The following is a 7,500-nucleotide window of genomic DNA, read 5'->3' as shown; positions in this document are numbered from 1 at the left end:
GTCCTTGGAACACCAAGTTCCATCCTATCATGTACGGACCATAATGAAGGGGGAAAAAGAGGAGGAGACCGCATTTCCTGACCTCGCAATACTCTACGAATTTTGCCCCTAACATATTTTTCGTCGAGGTAATTAACAACCTGAATGCCCTCCTCTGGAATTGTGTCCTTGAGTTCCAGCCATGCAGCCTCGATATCACTGGCAGGTAAGAAGGCTAGTGCTGCCATCTGCCGGATTTTCAACGAAAAGTTTTCATCAGTGCCATGCAAGGCTTTTAAACCAGATGAAATTATTTTTCTATAGATGCTCTGTCCTAAATGGAAAAAACAACCCTTGTTAGTTGTTCCAGGCATTTCGGATTTAACTGCATTTATAACACTAATTTCGAAGTCAGTGATTATCATCTGAGGAGAAAGGTAAATTTCGTTTTCCGCAGCATAATCTTGTAGATCACGGAATAACTGAATATAACATTCCGCGTCTGCACTAGTTCATTATTGGTGTCATGGGTGAAACACTTGATTCGATTTGCTCCATGTCCTGAAGAAGCCTCTTGGAGAATCAACAGGAAAGTCTGCAGGCTGGTTGACTGGGGATCTTGAACAGCTCCATATGGATCGTTCAAGCGCTGATCTTGCCCTTTCCCAGATGCATTCACGAAATTCCACCAGTTGAGGATGCTTTAGATGAACTTAGCGGTGTCATGACATCCTCTGAGCTTCAATGAAGCCACAACCTTTTCATTGAAGACCTTCAAGACATGCTGCACATTTTGTAGTTGAAGTTTTGAGGGGTTGACAGCAAATTTAGTGAGGGAGTAGTCTTCAGAATGCTGCCTTTCTCTGACTCTTACAGTTCCTTGACGTCAGGAAATGATGCTGTTGTTTTATTGTCAAGACTGATCTTCTGGCACTTCTCACTGATCCAGTTGTTGCGGATGCACTTCAGAAGATGCACTGTGTCAAAAAGGAGAAAACAAACACGATCTTTGTCAAGAGGATGCTTGGCTGTGGCACGGCAATCACCCGGAAAATCAAACAGCTTACAGTACTGCTGGTTTACCTTGTGGTTGTCTGTGATAGACCCGATGACACGCCCACCTGCCCTCTCAACAGCAGGTGCCGCCTGCTTTACACGCTCAAGCTGGTATGCTGCTGTGAGCTTGTGGACGGGTGTCACAGAAATCATAATACTAGGTCCTCTTCATCATAATACATAATGCAGAAGTGACCTTGCAGTCTGGCTTGTTCACTGCCATGCCACTCAGAAGCAGACCAGAAAAATGCAACAGTTGGCCGAATCTATACTTCATCTATCAAGAGAAATACATTCTTCTGCTGCAGTGTCTTCACTTTGACAAATGTTTCCCTCATCACCTGATCCTTGTCAATAGATAAAGTGATGTATTGCAGCTTGCGTTTGTTTGGCAACACCAAAAAGTCTCTGAGCTGTTCATAACTACACTTGTGGTATGATTCAAGAGTAAAACAATAATCATTCATGGAAAACTCACAAATGAAAAATGTGTCAAAATAAAAAACGAAGTTATTACGTGGTGATAGCACATCAAGCCACTTGTTATTCATAACGGTCTTTTGGCAGTCGAAAGACTGGGCACCTGTTATCCTTGTTATGATTATACCGTTGTAGTTCTCAACACCACACTTAATCGGCATTTTGAATACATAAAATCAGCAAGAAAGAACCTATGAAGAACCAATAAAAAATCAGCAAGAATCTATGTAAATAAACACTATCCACTTCTAAATGCAGCCACGCGCGAAAGACACAGCGAAACAACCTTACACCTCCACTGCTCGTAGCACACTGGACTGGCCTCCGCTAGCGGCGCCAGGCATCTGGGTGTGCACGTTTTGTGTAATAGTAGTCCTTGATATATATGTATATATATGTATGTAAAGACAGACAAATATAGAGGAAGTCCCAAGAGGTCGAAACATCTGGTTCTGAATAAAGCTCCATACTTTAGGTATCAATGTTTCATTTTGTCACCTCATCTCCATATATATATATATATATATATATATATATATATGTGTGTGTGTGTGTGTGTGTGTGTACATATATATGATATATACATGTCCATGTGTATGTATATGTATGTACATATATATATATATGTATATGTATATATATACATATATATGTATATATATATACATATATATATGTACATATGTATATTTATATATATGTGTGTGTGTCAGCGAAAAAAATACACGGGAGCGACGAGCGATTTCGCTCGGGAAAGTTCCAATGTCGCTCTCGCAAATCCAATAGCAGGAGCGATCCCCCACAAAAAAAAATCGCTCCCGCGGCAAGTTTCAACGTTTTTCCTGCATTATCCATCATTTGGCAATCCCTGAATCCCATCACCATTGGTGAAAGGATCAAAGCAAACACAACTTACCCGTGATCAACCATTGCATTATCAATCGATATCATAAACGCAACGCATCAATCAACTTTAATTTGTTGATGTACGTACATATGTGTACGCGGTATAGCTGCTAGAATTCAATGACTTACCTAGCCTAGCTTCGTATCAGCTGCATGTGCGCGTATACTAGTACATGTTGACTAGACTCTACACGACTATCGTGCTACATAATGTCGCTAGTTTTGAATTGCATGGTACTTGTATGCAGGGAAGTTCATTGGTTGCATGCAGCTAGCTGCCCTATCAACGCACTGACTACATGTACAATGCACAATACCCAATACCATATCACCGCATGCGTACGTACACTGTACATATGCAAACTCGCTCTGATATGAGTAATGTGTTAGCCTTCCAATAGTTTGAAGGAAATCGAACCTGCAAAAACATGGCTCTGGAAGTATCAAAAATGGCTCTGGTAATTAAAAAAAAATGGCTCTGGTGAAATAAAAAAAAATATAAAAATGGCTCTGGAAAATAAAAAAGTATTTTTTCCCAGGTGTGTATATATAATGTATATGTATGTATACATATATATATTATATATGTTTATATGTATATATATATATATAATGTTTATATATATGTATATATAAACATATATATATATATATATATGCACACACATATATATATACATATATATAATGTATATACATATGTATATATGAATATATTTATATGTATATATATGTATATACACACATACATATATATATATATATATATATATATGTATACGTTAATGTATGTATATATACATGTATATATATAATTATATATATATACTTATATATATATTTTTGGAAATAGACTCATCCACTGGGATTCGAACCCTTGCCTAGGCGTCTTACGTCTTATAAGGTTCGAATCCCAGTGGATGAGTCTATTTCCAAAAATTGTCAAATTATATATATATATATATATATATATATATATATATATATACATATATATATATATATATACATATATAGATATGCATATATATATATATATACATATATATATCTATATATATATATATATATGTAGGTGAGGTCGCAAAATGAAACGTTAAGGCTAGAGTATGGAGCTTTAGTCAGAACCAGATGTTTCGTCCCCCTGGGCCTTCCTGAGGAAGGCCCAAGAGGTCGAAACATCTGGTTCTGAATAAAGCTCCATACTCTAGCCTGAACGTTTCATTTTGCCACCTCACCTACATATATATATATATATATATATATATATATATATATATATACATATATATATACATATATATATATATATATTATATATATATATATGTATACACACACACACACTGAATGGTCACCAATGCAGATATTAATCTTTTTGAACCACATTAACTTTTCACTTTAGTTCCATCATCACGATTGAGACTTAGAGTAAGCTTGAGGGAGATATATGGGGAAACTGATATTTTGTGAAGCCAAGGACACGAACTCAGATTGGACATAGTAAGTGAACAGTGACTCTAACCACTGCGCCAGTGTTTGGTATCACCGTTCACTTGGTTGCTGCATATGTCTCCATCGACCTAAATGTCAGTCTTTATCGTGATGACATGGAATTAAAGTGAAAAGTTGATGTGGTTGAAATATATACATATATATATATATATTTCTAAACAGAAATGTAGTAGCACATTTGTAAATGACACACAGGAACCCACAGTCGGAGAAAATAAACTTCGATTTGGCTCAGGTACGTAGACGATATCTTTTCGGCGTGGGATGACAGTTGGGGCCCATTTGAAGTGTTCCATGATAAATTGAATCAATTGACCCCGAATCTTAAATTTAAAGTTGAATGGGAAGAAGGACACCAAATCCCTTTCTTGGATATTTTGATAAGAAGAACTGATGATAATTTATTCTTTACAGTGTACCGTAAGCCCACCCACTCAGGGAGTTACCTTCACTTTTTTAGCAATCACCCTGACAATGTTAAGAAAAGTGTTGCCTCTGGCCTTTTCTTGAGGGCTTTCAGGATTTGCAGTCCTCAATTTCTGGACCATGAGATTGAGGGGATCAAATGTCAACTTGAGAAGTTGGCTTATCCACCTTGGTTTCTGGACCAAGCCCTCAGTAAGGCTAGGGCCAACCATTTTAAAACTTCCGTCCCCTCAAGTTTTCACCGCTCCTTTAAGGACATTTTAAAAATTCCATTCAATAACACCATCAGTTCTTCTACTATGTTGTTTCCTCATGAAAGTCTTACTATTGCCTATCACTATCCTAACACCGTGCGTAAACAAATTGTGAACGTTCAACAAAAACCGAAGGAAGTTGAGTCACCTGGTGTTTATTGTTTTCCCTGCAAAGATTGTGATTTGGTTTACTTGGGTCAAACCGGGAGAGACTTGAACACTAGATTGGCAGAACATAAAAGGTCAATTAGGTATGGGCAAGAAAATTCGGCTGTATTTCTTCATGTCAAAAATAAGAATCATTCTTTCGATTGGGGTAAGGCCAGATTAGTGTTCAAGTCCCACTGCGGTTTCAGGAGGAAAATAGTTGAATCAGCATTAATTGAGGAATGCCCTAATATTAACATTTCTAAAGGGCAGTGGACACCTGACATCATTTCACGCGCGGCAGTTAACAAGCTGGTACGGACCTTACAACCCCCCCTCTCCTCACCCCCTCCTTCCTCCGCCACCCCAGTTTGCCCCGCGCCTGAGTGAGGTCATCTGTCCACATCTCTTCTCTGTAGCTTATAAGTCCCCTTTGTACTCTACCCTATGTACTTTCCTGAAGAGGGCTACAGTTGATAGCCGAAATATAGGATTCTTCTTTATTCGAAATTTATTTTCTCCGACTGTGGGTTCCTGTGTGTCATATATATATATATATATATATATATATATATATATATATATATGTATATATGTATGTATGTATACATATGTGTGTGTGTGTGTGTGTGTGTGTGTGTGTGTGTGTGTTTGTGTGTATACATATATATATATATATATATATATATATATATATATATATATATATATCCATATACATATATCTTTTTTCAACCACAAATCACTTTTAATTCCATGCCATCGCAGTCGAGACTGAAGAATCGCTCGATGGAGACTTTCGTTGGAATTTGAAACGTGGACGAGCCGAGGATTCAAACCCAGTTAACCCGTAACAAAGTTACAGTGACTTAAACCGGTGAATTGAAACTTTTAGGTAGATTTCTTGATCTGGCGAGGTACTAAGGCTGTATCGTCTCTCAGAGGTTAGACCAAGGATACTGCAGGGAACTCTCAAGGCTACAGCTTTTCATCGTTTTTACCATTCCTCAGTCTCTTACTGGATAATGCTTTTCCTTATATTTGACACCGAATTACTCCATTGATTTTTATGATACCCTCTCTGTATGTCCGCTGGCGGCACAGTCTAAAGCGTGCTGACCTGGTATTCGTTTAATTGTGGGTTCAAATCCCGCACTCCTCTCAGGTTCCCAGCAATGACTGTTATCTGCCTCAACAGACCATGTCTATAAGACAAAGATCACGGGTTCGACTCTTTGCTACCTTCCCAAAGAGTCGACATATTCGGAACACAAATGACCCCAGACGAGAAACCGACGACAGAGCTTTAATGGCTCGATCCTCTTTTAATGAGTTCAACTGGCGCTTCATCAAGATTCGATATTAAATAAAGCGGTACAGGGCGATGAAATTCAATACATTCTGTGTATATTGAAGCCCTCCAGTGTTTTTCTGTGACCGAGATTATTACCTATTGTTTATGTGGTTAACAAAAAGTGACTCGAGAAATTAGGCCCTTTGTCAAGTTGCCAATTGACACTTTTTACTTTGAGTGACTTTTATATTATCTAATTTTTTTCATTTTTCATACCTATTTTATTTTATTTTTACTTAATGTTGTCATATATTCTTATCATTTATCTGATATTCATTATAATTATCTTGTTTTATTTGATTAATTTTCTTTTTATATATAACTTTAAGTTAATTTATATTCAGATGAAGTGCTCCAGATTGACAGGTGGTAGATTTTGCTAAAGTCCACCTAGTCCACTCCATCATGGCTGTTGGTATAATTTATTCGGCTGAGGGAAATCCCCCGTGGGTCAATAGACACAAAATATAAGCCCGGAAGAGACTTGTAAGGCTTGTCTCAAAATTGTTCCTGTATCAGGAAATCCTGTATTATTTTTCTTATTGAAACAAAGTATTTTTTTCAACGAAAACTATATTAATCTTGAGAAGCCTACGCCAGAAGGCGCGTAGCTGCGGCCGAAGCAGTCATCTTTGTCCTATGCACTTGGTCTGTTGAGGCAATTGACAGTCAAAGCTGGGAACCTGGGAGGAGTGCGGGATTTGAACCCACAATTAAGCGAATGGACACTTCAGGTTGTGCCACCAGCGGACATAGAGAGTGGGTATCATAAACATCAATTAAGTATTTCGGTGTCAAATATGATACAAGGAAAAGTATTATCCGGTGGGTAAGGAACTGAGGAACGATAGAAAGGATGAAAGAGGTGCAGCCATGAGAGTTCCCTGCAGTATTCTCGGTCTATCCTCTGAGAGACGATACAGCCTCAGTACCTCGCCAGATCAAGAAATGTACTTAGCAGTTTCAATTCACTGAAACATTCTCTTTCGTCGATCAGAATGTTTTAAAACAAAATAAAAACGAATTCTTTGATGTACTTCGTAAGATTGAAAAGTTGACAGAAGCTAACCATTCTGAGTATATTTCTATAGAAAATACTTTTATACATCTAATATTCATCTTGATGGGTTGAAGTTTCTGCCATTCTTCTTCCTTTCCCTCTCCTGAATGAATATGCCCGTAGTGAAATAAGATACATGATGACGAACGTTGTCGTCTGTGAGGTTTTTTTTTTTTTCTTGGCTGAATAAATTCATCAGTAATAAACTAAGATAGAGGACGAACATTGACATCTGTTATTTTCTTTTCGTATACAACCAAAGTAGATAAAAATCAACTCACAAACGATAACGTCGTTCGTCCCTTGGCTGAATAAAATCCCCT

Source organism: Oratosquilla oratoria, chromosome 12, assembly GCF_046742065.1.
Source record: "Oratosquilla oratoria isolate Oo_2021 chromosome 12, ASM4674206v1, whole genome shotgun sequence".
NCBI classification, from domain to species: domain Eukaryota; kingdom Metazoa; phylum Arthropoda; class Malacostraca; order Stomatopoda; family Squillidae; genus Oratosquilla; species Oratosquilla oratoria.
This window is presented reverse-complemented; position numbering follows the sequence as displayed.